Source organism: Pinus tabuliformis, chromosome 1_1, assembly GCF_031772625.1.
Source record: "Pinus tabuliformis cultivar Carrire ecotype Pingquan chromosome 1_1, CPIR1, whole genome shotgun sequence".
NCBI lineage: Eukaryota > Viridiplantae > Streptophyta > Pinopsida > Pinales > Pinaceae > Pinus > Pinus tabuliformis.
This window is the reverse complement of record NC_142297.1, coordinates 914,976,332-914,992,455: the sequence shown is the minus strand read 5'-3', so window position 1 is coordinate 914,992,455 and position 16,124 is coordinate 914,976,332.

The window sequence follows — 16,124 nt, the reverse complement described above, 5'->3', positions numbered from 1 at the left end:
CTAATTTCAAGTCAAAAGTTGTACTTTACATTTTGGTCAAATATTTTAATGATGTAATGACATTAAAGTAATATGCACCATGTGTGATACCCACTCAATTGAATGTATGTGGTGTTTAGAATTCACAACCAAAAACCGACTTTGACTCGTAGTGTCGTAAATTATTTGTGGTTCCCGTGAGCCCCTCCCATTCAATGGTGGTGTGCTGCAAATATCGATTCCTTTTTGGTGTGCGCGTCAAATATGCCATATAATCCGGGCGATTGGATGTGTCGGGTTTTTTATTTTTTATTTTTTTTTATAACTATTTGAGTTTTCACTAACGAATTTTTATAGCCGTGGTCTGATTTCTCTTCGTTTTGGAAGTTTCCTTGGTATACTTTTTAGGGAAATTTGTGTAAAATAAGGCAGCGTTGTTTAACTTTTTTGAGATTTTGATGAGAATTTTTTTTTGGTCAATTTATTTATTTATTAAAATTAAGTTTATTTATATGAATTTTGAAAATTTCCAAAAACTCTTATAAATAGTTTGAGGGAAAGTGGTAAATATGGTAAGAGTTTGTTGGAATTATGAGGTTGATTTGTGAATTCTATATAATTAGAGTATTTTGGGAGATTTTCACGGAACTAAATCTATTTATAAATTCAAAAATGGATTTTAAAGAACAAAAATTAGATTTTACCAAAATAAAATTCCAAAACTTAAAATTGTTAGACAACATTATTTTTATTACAAAAAATGTATGGTGATCACTTTTGGGATTTTAGTGCATAAAATTGTTTCATTAGATTTTGAACTAAAACTCCAAAATGTAAAATAGTTAGACCGTGTCATTTGGGATCTTAGTAGATAATTTCTATAACGAAAACACATGGTGAGCAAGCTTTATGTTTATGTTCTTGTTTTTAGTTTTTTTTTTAACCACGTAGAATTAACATGTTGGATAATCTTTGGTGAGATTGAGGATTAAACACCAATGGTAGTATTGGGTTAAATGAATCATGATTTTCAAATATAAAATTTTATAGTTAAAATTTTCATATTCACAATTGTAGGGATAGGTGCATTTAGTGATCATATTTGAAGGGCTATTCTTTATTTCAAGTTGAAAAAACATATTTTCATCCAACCCTAAGTTGCAAAAGTACTTGTTAAGTATTTCTATTTTTATTCATGTTCTTTTTTAATATAATAATATTTAATTTATTGTCCCTTTGGATTTAGTTGTTGCATCTATACTGTTATTTATTAATTCTTCAGTTCATGCTATCCATTGTTATTTATTGATTCTTCAGTTCATGTTATACTCATACACATATAGGACAAATTTGGGTAGAGCCAATTAGACAACTTAATAAGACAAAACAATTCAAGCTCAAGTTTAGGGAAACTCTAGCTCAGCCACTTCAACTTGTAATTTCTCAGTCACATGATGGTGCCAAGCTTTGTATTGTGCAATGACTTCTCCAAACTTTGTGATTGGATCAGGCTGAAAATAGACTCTAGCCTCCATTGCATCCAGGTACACTGACTTGGAACTGTTCTGAGTTTCCTTCTTTAGCAAGAGAAACATGGTATTGATTTGGAAAGGGCCACCAATGTACTTCTACATATTTTGTTTGTTCACCTTGTTGTAGCTCGTAGAGACAACCTTTGGGTTGAAAGGAGACCAGTGCCTAGAACATCTTGATGAGTGCTTTTTAAGGATTTGCCAAGATCTTCTACTGCACTTCAGTATTTAACATATTTGAGATGAAATTGATTCAAAACCTTCCTTAAGAGGAGAAATACAAAGTTGGATTCCAAATATAACTCACAAAAGCATTAATATCTGGGTCTTGCAGCCAACATCATATGCACATGCAATTTGATAGGTCATTTGTAGTATATTGGATAGAATAATACATGAAGAAAGAAAACCAACACACATGGCTTAAACTTAAGAATCTTGTTCATTGAAGTTCAACGTGAAACATATGAGAAGGATGTTTAAATGAAGTGATAAGATATATGGATCACATTTTAAGGATGACAATTCATATCAGTTATAGGCATCTTTAATCAACATTATACCTAGATGAATCCATAAATCCATGAAAACATATCCAACAACTGCTATTACATGTAATCTGAGAAGAAGGGTGAGAACATATGGAACAAGCACAATAAGGAATACATACCGCCCATTTATATGAGCTAGAATTGCCAAAAACTTTCATTAATATTCCACAGAGCATTCATTTAATTGAAAACTTGTAGAGCTTCTCTCTTGGGAAAACAAAATTACAGACCCTTGGTTCTGTATCATGAACTTTTTTTATAAGGCCTCAGAGGGATATCCCATTACAAAATATTATTTCTTGATTTGACAGTGAATCATTATAACAAAATATCAGCGTGATTAGTGGCACAACTGTACTAACTAGATTCTAAGTAACTGGCATTGTTTCTTCTAAAATAAAATATTTACATAAAATAGAAAAGAAAAGTGTCATGATCGACACGATCAGTAGTATCCTTAATCATGATAAACATGTTCTAGAGGCAACATCGTTGGGTTGATGATCTAGAGCACGGGAGGGTTAACAAAATACTCATACATTTTCCATACTACTGGAGCTGGTAGAGGAGCGTGAAAGAATTGTTGATATGCAATCTTGAGATTCGTGACCCCTATATAGTTTAGCCTAAGGTGGAACAAGGTCTTTACCAACCCTAACAACTGAAATTCCTTTATGAGATAGTTAACCATTGTTTTACCTTTAAGGGTGGAAATATTCTCATGAGAGGAATTTGCCTTTCTCTTGGCCTCCACTAACATCTGATTGTATTGTGTCCATGGGATTAACATTCCCACAAGATCCCAACAGCTAGGAAACCCTGCCCTGACTCTCTCATCAAACTCAACATTGAAAGCAACCACATCTTTCAATACCACCCCTAGGCATTCCTCAACTTTGACTCTGGCCTCCTCCTTCTGGACAACTTTAGAGATCTCCATGATAGCAGACACTCTATCCACTACATCTATTGGCCTCAACTCACTGAGTGGCCTTTCATTTACAAACTAAATGAACTTCTTGGAAATCTGGGAGTTCTTTTCACCATCTTCTTTGGCAACTAGGATGAAAAAATCATAATCCTTGATTACAATCTTTTGTTCATCCATTAGAGTTATGTACTCCTAGTTGCTTTTCATTTATGCTATGATTTCATCCCAGACAAGTTGCTTGGCCTGCAAGAGAGACATGTTTCCTTTCAACTTGCCTTTTAGCTCAGAAATTTCCTAGTTTGTTGCCTGTAGGTTCTTACAGATCAAGCCTACATTGGTCCTGGTTGTCTCAAGCTGTTTTTATTTCTAAGCTAGGTTTCTCTAGGCAATGTCCAAATCCTTTTTCACTTTCTTAATCTCCCCTTCCGAAAGCTAGAGTTCGGTGAGAGTCTTGGTGAGTTGTTTTGTTGGATTTTGGGTGTTTTTAGGTACAAGCACTACACAAATATGCGTGTCTATCCTTAGTTTAAGTTCAAATTCCTATTGCTTGAGGGATACTAGCCAATTGTTTCTTTCTATCAATTCTTTGGCCAGGGTTTCCTTCTTTTCTTCCACCGGTGCAAGTTCATTAGACTACACATGCTCATTAGCTGGCATCTTTAGTTTGTGTCTTAACTCCTGTACTTCTGGTTGTGAACTTTGGAGAAGGGATTCAAATACAACATTGTCTTCTAGATTTACATCCAACTTCACAATCAGCGCTTTTAAGCTCTCATTCTGCATGTGTAGAGATATGGAGTTAGCTCTCTCCTTTTTTAACCTTGTTGTGACCTTCTCTAGCAGCTTCTCAGCCTTGCTGATGGTTAGTACATTTCTATTGAGCTCAATGTACAACATTTCTCCCACTTTCCTGTGGAAGTTGATCTTATATGGTATAGGGACACTCATCAAGTCTAGTGAAATGTCTAGGGCCTTAAATTGAGAGACTGAAGGTAATGACTCTGCTAGTGGGTGTTGTAGTGAGAGTTTCATTTCATTTCTCTCTAAGTCCATAGTAGCCAAAATTTTGGTCTGATATGGGACTGAATGAGATGCCATTTGTTGTTGCATCTCTTCCCTCACATTCTTGTTTCTTTCTTCAATTGCCTTTCCAATAGGTCATCTTGGCTCCATAGAATTTGAACTTTCGTTTGAACTCAAAATAGCTACCTTTGAAGAGGATGAGGTAGTAGTCTGTAATGGGTCTTCGATAGTCACATGGAAGCCTCGTTGACCTGGTCTTGTCTCTACTAACCTGGTCTCAATTTCTTCTTCCTCTATCTCTTGGGTCTTTTCCTTTTTACTGGGGTGTACATCCTCCATCTTGACATCTTCAGTTTGGTCAACGATCCCTTTCTATGCCTTGTTCTTCATTACTGGAGTCTCGATCTCCATCTCTATGTTAATAGGTCACACATCAAAATTAGCCTTCCATTCAATATCAGGTCTATCCTCATGCTCATAAGTTGAAGCCTTTATTCTCTCTCTTCTCTTAGAAATGAAACCATGAGGATCATAATTCCATACATCCCCTAGATCAAAATTCATATGTTTGAGTAATTCCTCAGCTGCCCTGTGGGCCTGCCTGGAATTGAAAATAAAAGGTCCCACAGGCTTTCCCAACTTAAACATATATCCCTTCTTAGCAGGGACAAAGTGAACTTGGTCTACATTAAGGCTCTGTCTAATGAATTCTAGAGAAAAAATCCTCATAGGCCTAAAACATAGGTAAGCGATAAGGAGGAAGCTCACACCCTTAGACCCTAATTTCTGTGAAATCCTAAGATAGGTAACATTCCCCCACTTTGGTATCCTTGCTAAGTTGGAGGATATATTTTTGTTGAGGGAGAACTCTAGGAGCGGAAACACCATGAATAATTTTATAGGAAATGGTCATATAGGAGGATATAAATTGGGAATAACCCTCAGCATCTGGTCTCTTCCTAAAAGAAATGTCCCTGTTGAAAATAGACTTCCATTATTTGTCGGAAGCCACCAAATTGATATCTAAGTACTCGAGCTCATCCACAGGAGTGTACAAAAACAAGAAGAAAAATAGGGAATAATATCTGAAATAAAAGGTGGTGGGGAAATGGTGCAGCTGGAATCTTATGGCCTCTGTTAGATAAGCAAGGATGTCGAACAAATGGCCAGGCTACATCATTTTCCTTAGAAACCCTATAGAGGCCTTAGTATCCATATTGGCATCGTCATCCCCAAACAGATCAGAAATTAGGGATAGGAAGGGATGAATAGGCTCTGCAAAGAGGGTTATAGGGAAACTGTCAACAATAGGCAGAGACTGCAGGCCAAGCTCCAGGACCACTTGCATAAATGATTGCTACTCATCAGCTGGAAGGGTAGTGTAATGATAGATCAATGTAGTTTCTATAAACTGATGGGGTTTAGGGGAGATTGGGTAAATTAAGGATTTTTGAATTAGCTCTAGGGTCACCTCAAGGATTTTGACCCTGGTTGAGGAGACAAAACGATTATTCTCGTCTACGTAGGAAACTATTAACTATGAGATAAAGTCAGGGAAATAGTGTAATGAGGGTGAAATTCAGTGGTATAGGCCTGAGTCGACCACCTGAACTGGGTCTTCTCCTCTGACATGATTATCATATAAGTTGAATTGAAGGTACACGAGGTGGTAGGTACTAGAGGGGTCAGCAATTTTCACCTCTGGTTTCATGAGATGCTCGACATTGGAGGAGGGTTTAACCTCACTGACTTTAGAAGTCTTAGGGGCTGCTTTCTTCATGTTTCAATGAATATTCAAATAATTTACAGGTGAAAGGGACCAATTGGTTACCTGGTTGTCCTAGAGATAGTTGGGATGGTAGCATATGTTAAATCTAGTTTGATAGATCCTCCAATCTTAGACCCCCTTGACTTGGGCAAGAGCATACCAAGCCTTGCATAGATATCAACAACCACAATGTCCATTACTACACTTTTTACAGGAATCTGAGCCAAATTGACCACCAAATCTTTAATCATCCCCAGAAATTTTACTCTCTTGGAATCAAAGGGGTACATATCCTTATATGGTTTTGTTTTTTGTAGCCCCAAATGCTCCATCAAATATAGTGGCATTAGATTATGAGAAGCTCTTGATTCAAGCATGTAGTTGTGTAGTAAGAGCTCTTGAATTACCAAGGTAACATAGAAAGGGGAAGTGGAAGAGTCTTGCTCCTTGACATGAGGTCCAAACACAACCATATATCTTTCTTCTTGGAGGTTCAAGCTATCCTGCAAAGGATCCATGGTGGATGGGGACATGAACTGAGATAATTGGGCTACTTTAATAATTCAGTGAGGGGAACAAATATTTTTACCTTCTCCAACTCTTTTTGAATATTAAAGGTAGAGGGGATCCTATCAGTTGTGGCAGCATCAACAGGCTCTTTCTCCCTATCACAGACGGGCTTGGATGGCAAGGGTGACTCCTCTGTTTTAGAAACTTTAGGCTTGAGAAGAATGGAATTTGAGGAATATTTCTTTTTTTTATGAGACTTGGTCCGAAAGCTTCTTTCCTTTCTCAGTTGATTTGGGAGAATTTGAGGGAAGGGGATCCTCATTTTGGTCTTGCATTCTAGATATTTTCCTGGAAGATCTAAGATAATATTTTCTCTATAATTGACCTTGAATGAAGTCAACAAATTGTCTACAATAGTTGTAGATCTCACCATCATCCAGTGGGGCATACAAATCATCCCCTTCTTCCTCATGTGCTTCAATTTCATATTCCTCTTCAAAGAGAGAAGATAACTGGTTTTTTTGAATTTCCATGGTTACATCAACATGCTCCTTTGGACCATATTCCAAACACAAATGAGGTTGAATGTGATCTTGATGATATTTTCTCTCCCTTTGTAAGAGATGCAAGGGTGGTCTCCTATACTAGGGGTTGAAATTTCAATTAGGAGTTGGTTGACTCCATGGAGGATGGTTTTTGTTTTCTAATTCTAGTTTTACACACTTGCTGGACAAATTTCTTATCAACTTATTCATCTCCTCAAGCTTTTGTTCTTAGGCTTCCTTCCCATGGCTCAAAGAGATAGCTTCCTCCTTTCCTCTTCTTCTGTCATCATACTTAGTTTTTCCTCTCCATTTCACAGTGGAGGTAAAATTTGCTTCAACTTCTAAAGCATCTATTTGAATTTGGTCCAGGGTATGGGACTTTCTTTCTTTAAGAGTGAATCCAAATTCAAGTTCAAATGCCCCAACAAACAACACTTTAACAACAACATGTGGTGGTTTTATTTCAGTTGGAAGTCTGTTGTATAATTTGTTAAACCTTTTTATGAATTCTGAAACATCTTCATTATGTTTTTTTCTTCATTGCATTGAATTCAGTGAGGATGTACCCATGGTCCCTTTTCTCTCCCCATTTCTGCATAAAATAATTCTCCATCTCCTCCCAGGTAGTGATTGAGGTGTTTGGGAGGGCTTTGAGCCATTTCCTTTCTTCCCCATCCAAAGATTGAACAAAAACTCTCAGCACCACATCCAAGTGTTCTACATTCAGATTTTTTTGCAAATGCACAAAATATTTCTATATGTCTCTATGCTGAAATATCATCTTCTCCAGTGAATCTTGGCAAGACCTTAATATGGTCTTGCGGCATACCATTCACGGGCTATGGAAAGTCCAGTGGGGCATATTTATTTAGGAGAAAACCAGGGACAACCATGCTTTGCAATGGAGTTGGTAGGAGGTTTATCACATGGCCTTGCTGAGGAGTTGTCTAAATTGCAATTGATTGGGGCTGAGTTGGAAGGCTATTTACACTCTGTGTTGGAATATTTATGAGAATGTCTTTAACCTCCTCAGGTTCTAGGAAGGTATGAAATTAGAAAGGAGGAAAGCTGACAATAGATTCTTTGATTTTTGCTCTTGACAAAAATGGGCCAAACAGTGCACAACATTCCTCAGGATATTCCAAGACTTTGGAGGGAGACTCAGAGTACTTTATCACATCCTTTTGAGAGCTAGAGGATGATACTTCTATAAAATATGTCACAAGGATTGGGGTGAAAAGAGTTATTTCTTTCCATATCCTTTTAGATATTATCCTTTTAGGGTCAAACACATGAGGGGTTCTTTGTTGTGAGGTATCTAAGAGAGTGTGTGGCTTTTTAAAATCTAGGGTGCTCAAAATGAGACTTAAAAGGATTCACCAAGGTGAGATATCTACAACCCGAACCCCTTCTAGCTCAACTTACTAAAGGGTGTATGAATGTCGTACCAAGGGAAAATTTTCTGATTCGTCCCTGGAAATGGTGCTAGAAGATGTTATAGTTTCTAGAGACAACCTCTAGGTTGAAAGGAGACCAGTGCCTAGGACATCTTGATGAGTGATTTAAGGCTTTGCTGAGATATTCTATTGCACTTCAGTATTTAACATATTTGAGATGAAATTGATTCAAAACCTTCCTTAAGAGGATAAATACAAAGTTGGATGCCAAATATAACTCATAGAAGCATTAATATTTGGCTCTAGTGGCCAACATCATATGCATATGCAACTTTATAGGTCATTTGTAGTATATCGGATAGAAGAATGCAAGAAGAAATAAAACCAATGCACATGGCTTAAAATTAAGAATCATGTTCATTGAAGTTCAACTTGAAATGTATGAGAATGAATTTTAAATGAAGTGCTAAGATACATGGAGCACATTATAAGGATAACAATTCATATCAGTTATAGACATATTTAATCAGCGTTAGACCTAGATGAATTCATAAATTGATGAAAACATATCCAACAACTACTATTACATGTAATATGTGAAGAAGAGTGAGAACATATGGAACAAACACAAAAGGAATACATACTACAAATTTATATGAGCTAGAATCGCCAAAAACTTTCATTAATCTTCCACAGAGCATACAATTCATTGACAACTTGCAAAGCTTCTCTCTTGTAAAACCAAAATTCCAAACCCCTGGTTCTGTATCATGAACTATTTTTATAGGGCCTCAGAGGGAGAGCTCACTACAAAATATTCTTTCTTGATTTGGCCGTGAATCATCATAGCAAAATATCAGCCTGCTCAGTGGCACACCTGTACTAACCAGATTCTAACTAGCTAACATTGTTTATTTTGAAATAAAATAGCTACATAAAAAATAAAAGAAAAGTGTCACGATCGACATGATCAATAATATCGCTAGTCATGATAAACAGGTTCTAGAGGGAGAATTGTTGGGTTGATGATTTGGAGCACAGGAGGATTGACAAATTGTTCACACCTTTGCCATACTTCTGGAGGTGGTAGAGGAGCATGAAAGAATCACTGATATGCAATATTTAGATTCGTGACCCCTATATAGTTCAGCCTAGGGTGGAACAAGGTCTTTACCAACCCTAACAACTGAAATTCCTTTCTAAGATAGTTAACCACAATTTTAGTTTTAAGGGTGGAAGTCTTCTCTTTAGAGGAATCCACCTTGATCGTGGCCTCAACTAACATCTGATTGTATTGTATCCATGGGATTAGCATTCCCACAAGATCTTAGTAGCTAGAGAACCTCGCCCTGACTCTCTCATCAAACTTAGTATTGAAAGCAACCACATGTTTCAGTACCACCCCTAGGTATTCCACAACTTTGACTTCGGCCTCTTCCTTCTGGGCAACTTTAGAAGTATCCATGATAGCAGCCACTCTATCCACTACGTCTATTGGGATCAACTCACTGAGTGGCCTTTCATTTACAAACTAAATGAAATTCTTAGAAATCTGGGAGTTCTTTTCACCATCTTCTTTTGCAGCTAGGATGAAAAAGTCATAATACTTAATTACAATCTTTTGTTCATCCATCAGAGTTATGTACTCTCAGTTGCTTTTCATTTCTGCTATGATTTCATCCTAGACAGGTTGCTTTCCCTACAGTAGGGACATGCTTCCTTTCAAATTGCATTTTAGCTCAGAATTTTCCTAGTTTGTTGCTTGTAGGTTCTTACTAATCAGGTATGCGTTGGTCCTGACTATATTAATATGCTTTTCTTTTTGTGCTAGGTTTCTTTGGGTAGTGTCCAAATACTTTTGCGCGTACTTAAGCTCCCCTTCCAAAAGCTAGAGTTCGGTGAGGGTCTTGGTGCGTTGTTTTGTGGGATTTTGGGGGTTTTCAGGCACAAGCACTGCAAAAATGTGTGTGTCTACCCTTAGATAAAGTTTTGATGCTTGCTACTTGAGGGATACTATCTCATTGTTTCTTTCTATCAATTCTTTGGCCAATATTTCCTTCTCTTCTTCTACTTGTGTAAGTTCCTTAGATTGCACATGCTCACTAGCTGGCATCTTCAGTTTGTGCCTTAACTCATGTACTTCTTCTTGCGAACTTTGGTGAAGAGCTTCGAATGAAACTTTGTCTTCTGTATTTACCCCCAACTTCACAATCAACTCCTTTAAGCTCTCATTATGCATGTGTAAATCTCTGGAGTTAGTTCTCTCCTATTTTAACCTTGTTGCGGCCTTCTCTAGTGGCTTCTCAGCCTTGCTTATGGTCATTTTGTTTTCATGTAACACACCTCTCTTGTGTGCTAAATTATTGTAAACCTAAGCTGAGTTAAAACTAGGTGTGATATCCTCCCCTATGTGTTAAATTATTGTAAACCTAATATGAGGAAAGCTAGGTGTGATACCCTCCTTTCTAGGTTAAACTATTCTAAACCTAAGCTGAGGAAAGCTAGGTGATATGTAATATGAAAAGAAAATGTGTTATTAAATAAATTAATAAAATAAATCACTTGGAGGGTGGAGCACCAAGAGAGATGAGATTCTTTCCAAATCCCGTTGAGGAATGGGATAGATATGAATCTTTCATGATGAAGCTTCTAGATGTGATTCTAGATAAGCTTGGATGGATGGGAGATAAATATCCATCGAACATAAAAGCTTTGCGGGAGATAAAGGCAAGATTTTATGAGGAAAAGCCTCGTGGGAGATAAAGACGAGCTTTTTCGAAAAATACCTAGGCAAATGGAAAAATCCATAAAAGCGTGATGTTGCTAATAGAAACTAGATCATGAAAGAGGGGATTAAATACCCAGTGCATTGATCAATTGAGGACAACTGATCCTTGGAAAGAACTTCAGCTCGGGGGGAATCGGAGGTGATTCATGGTTGGGTGGTGGTGCTCCTCCCTCCAAGTGATTTTTTAGATGGATTCACATGCATGGAATGTTTTGTATGTTGGTCTCTTACCCTTGATGTGATTATTTAATTTGATTCAGTATTGGATATGTTGCCCCATCTTGGCTTATGTGTTAGTATGATGCTATCTGTATTCATGTGATGGATTCCATTCTTATGCCTATGAATGAGTAAGATATCAAATGAATCTAATGGCGATCTTTATTATGTTAGTGAAGGAGCCTTTAATGTTATATAAAGCGTCTAGTTAACATGCAAATAGTGGTAGATGATTGCGGAGAATTATGGTATAATGTAAGTAACATAATAGTCTATGATGGTCGGATTATCTATTACATAGATACTCAATGAGGCTAGATTGCATTATGTCTGTTGCTTAGAATTTATCTGATTATGGAATAGATGGAATATTACTAGCCATGTGGTTAATTGATTTAATTGATTTATATAGTTTATGCATGCATATGGTAATTAGGCATGAGATATAGATGCATGCAGAACTGTTAGGAGGTAAGTTCTATATAATCCAATAGACGAGGATTTCGTTACCATGCATGTCACTAGAGGTTTGATGGCTGCATGTTATAGCTCCTTCTTCCCTTCCAATTGTAGTTGTGTTATAGAAATCGTTCGATGAAGATGAGATAATGTGTCTATGGTATAAAGCTCCTTCCTGAAGGTGATATAGCAGTCTGACTAGGGGAAAGGAACATGGAACCTTAACTATGTCTAAGGAAATTTTAAATTTTTTAGGGTATTTGGGCTTATTTTCTAGATAGGCCATGGAGGTTCGTTACAAATGGTATTAGAGTGAATCAAGTTCAAACCTTGCGGCCTATGGGCCAATACGCCTCCATAGGGTATGGACAAGTTTAAGTCTTAACTTGGCCTCACTACCACAAACTTTAATAAGGAGGCTAAGTGTTAAGTCTGGATTCCTTAAGGTTTAAATATTATAAGAACTAATAATAGAATAGTAAAGTAAGCATGGAGGAACCCATAAACTGATATGACCGTTGGTCAAAATCAACCAATATATATATATGAGAGGAGTTCATGATTTGGAATTTTAATTGTATTACAAATGGTATCGTATGTGAAACCATACCCATGATATGTGAAAGAATAATGGGATAGCGTATGTGAAACCATACCCATGATATTCAATATATATCATGCGCGTTAATAATTAAGAACTGCTTAGTGGTTATAATTAGTGCACCATTGCAAATCGCATGTCAAGATCAATGAAATAGTACACCTAATCTTTAGAGGAACTGTGTTCGAACATATGTCATTGGAATATATATTATACTACGTTGGGTATATGGTCTAAATGAAGATATGAACCAATATTTCTCTTCCTCATGAAGCAGCGTAGGCTGCTGAAAACCTAACTTCCATAATAACAAATACAAATTTGTCTTACAACACTAGTCTCGGCATATACACAAGTTTTTCTGTGCTATACTTCGCATATTCCAACACAGTGACATACTTGGTTGCAGGAAGCACCTATTGGCTGAGAATCCTGAGCTCTTTACGTTTATAAAGAGAAGGTAGTGTAGACTATGAGTTTAATCTCGCCATCAATAACATAATAGAGAGAAATCTGGCCAACCTTCAATAATTTTTGAGAAGCCCAGGCACCCGCTTTCTCTGACCGAAAAGATGTAATAAGGTCTTCATCGCTTTGTTTGAATGGTCGCATGTGAGGACAACTAATATCACTATGGGAAATAAACTGTATTGATCCCTACCTCGTATAATGACGAACTGTGGAGACATTAGATAGGGTCAAATAAGCTAGAATTTCCCATATTATTCACGCATGGGTCCATGCCCATGGGCACACACTGTTGTGGGAGTACGATGCGGAATGATGAGCAACCTCGGTAGGTATATTGGATGTAAATGAAATTCCAATAGTGAGAAACTGATGCCATTGAAGCATTCACCACGACCTTTGCCACATTTACAACTAGGCTGACATGGAATCCATGTTGGAAATGTTGGGTTGTGTTATATTCTTTCCACGACTATCCCACATAGTTAACCAGGGGGGGTTAGAGGAGGGGCGGAGGCCCCCTTCGTTGCGCCGATTGTGTAGCGGGGGTGGGGGGGGGTCACAGGGGGTTTAAGGTGTACCCGTAACCCCACTTTATGGGGTCCGGGGCAACGTCGTGGAAAATTTTGGTTTTGGACCCTATGTTAGGTTGGGCGGACCCACCTATGGTTTTGTGCATGATTTTCGCACATGTTTTTTGGACACGATGGTTTTCACTCCATGGTATTGGACGCGTTGGTTTTCGGTCCATGGTATTGGATGCTTTGGCATGTATAAATATGTATTATAACATTGAAAGGAACATAATGAAAAATCAAGTTGGTAGTCCCGGTTTTGGGATCCAGGGGAAAATCTCTGTGTATATGTGTTTTATGTGTTATGCTCTTGCATTGTTTATTTTCTGTGTTTTAGAATTCGTATGCAGGTAATTTTGTACGGGGTTAAAACCTACATTTGGTATCAGAGCAGTTTTGGCTTCAAGGGGACGCCTTTGTTGCTGAGGGGTTTCGCTCGGGCCTGTGGTAGACCCTGTTCAGTGGGAGATCTACGAGATCGATTCTAGTGGTGAAAGAAGATGGTGAGCAGTGGAAAGATAGAGATCGAGAAATTTAATGGTCAGAGTTTTGAGTTGTGGAAACTCAAGATGGAGGATCTGTTGGTGGATAAAGATCAGTGGATCGTGGTAGATCCAGGTACTAAACCAACGACACTGTTCGATGAAGAATGGAAGAAGTTGGATCAGAAGGCAAAGAGCACAATATGATTGTGTGTCTCAGATTCAGTATTGCTGAATGTATCAGGGGAAGCTACAACGAAGGCTTTGTGGGACAAATAAGGGACTTTGTACCAATCTAAGTCTCTGGTGAATAAACTGTTCCTGTGGAAAAAGCTATATAACCTGAGGATGAAAGATGGAGAGTCACTGACAGAGCATCTGAATGCATTTAATACTATGGTAAGTCAGTTAGCATTTGTTGATATTAAAATTTCAGATGAAGATAAGTGCATCGGTTTGTTGTGTTCTCTACCAGATTCGTGGGATATTATGGTTATTACAATAGGTAGTAATGCAACTGCCTTGCTGTTTGATGAAATAGTCTCATCCTTACTGATGGAGGAGATGAGATGGAAAAATATGGAGAACCAGAATGGTGATGCCTTGTCTGTACAAGGACGGTCCCAGAATAGAAACAAAAATAAGTCATCAAGTGGGAGATCTAAATCTAGAGGGAGATCTAAATCTCCAGGAAAAGCTATAAAGGTGGTGTGTTGGAAATGTGGAAAGGAAGGGCACTACAAAAGGGACTATAAATTTAAAGCTCCTGATAAAGGAAAGGGATCTGATGATGCTCCTTCTGCAGAGGCGAAAACCACCTCAGATGAAGGTGGGGATGTGTACTTGGCTTCTTCAAGTACACATGTAGATCATGAGGCATGGTTGATTGACTCAGGTGCATCCTTTCACTTCACTCTCCACAGAGAGTGGTTCTGCGAGTATGAGAAATACGATGGTGGTGATGTCTTCTTAGGGGATGATAGGAAGGCTAGGATCATTGGTCGCGGAAAAGTAAAGTTGAGGTTGCAAGGTGGAAGGGTTAGAAAACTTCTGGGTGTTCTGCATATTCTTGCATTGGCCAGAAATCTGATTTCTGGAAGCAAGCTAGATGATGCAGGTGTAAAAACAGTGTTCGAGAAGGATACCTGCAAAATGGTTTGGGGAGCACTGGTATTGATGCGGGAGTTCGAATTAGAACTCTGTACAAGCTACAAGGTAGCACTGTTATTGATGGGTGCAATAGTTTTGTGGTTCCTGAAAGTGGAGTAGAAAATCTAGTGGTCTTTGGAGAGAAGACCATGTTGTGGCATCAAAGGCTTGGACATATTGGAGAGAAGGGCCTTCGAATACTTCATGGTAAAGGTATGGTAGAAGGTATGAGTAATAGCTCTCTGAATTTTTATTTCTGTGAAAATTGTGTATATTGGAAGCAGAGTTGGGTGAGTTTCCCCTCTGGTAGTAAGAGGGCAAAGAAAATATTAAAACTTGTGCACAGTGATGTGTTTGGACCTGTGAAGGTTCCATCACTGGGTAAGTCTGTGTACTATGTATCATTTATAGATGACTTCTCAAGGAATACATGGATATATTTCCTTAAGAAGAAATATGAAGCCTTTGACATGTTTAAATAATTTAATTCTCTCGTAGAAAATCAGACAGAGAAGAAGATAAAGGTGCTGAGGACAGATAATGGTGGAGAGTTTTGCAGCAAGGAATTTGAAGAATTCTGTAAGAAGTGTGGTATAGCATGATAGAAGACTACTCAATATACGCCTCAGAAAAATGGAGTTGCAGAAAGAATGAATAAGACGTTGATGGAAAGGGCAAGAAGCATGCTCAGTGGTGCCGGGTTAGGATAGGAATTCGGGGCAGAGGCAGTGGATACTACATGTTACCTAGTCAACAGGTCACCTTCATCAGCGTTGGAGGAAAAGACTCCACAAGAGGTATGGATTGGTAAGAAACCCTCTCTTTCACATCTGAGGGTATTTGGATGTGATGCATATGTACATGTTCCAAAGGAGAAATGAACCAAGTTGGATAGTAAATCTGAAAAGTGCATCTTTATTGGGTATAAGGATGGTTTAAAGGGTTATAAGCTTTGGAACCCAGTCACACGGAAGGTTGTGTACAGCCGAGATGTGGTGTTCAGAGAGGTAAAATATGTTATTAAACATGAAGTCCAACCAAAGGAACCTGAGAAGATAAAGTTTGAGCTTAAGGAGGAAGAATCATACTCTACAGCATAGGAGGAATCAGAAGATGAAGAGCCACAAACTCTGGCTATGAGAAGATC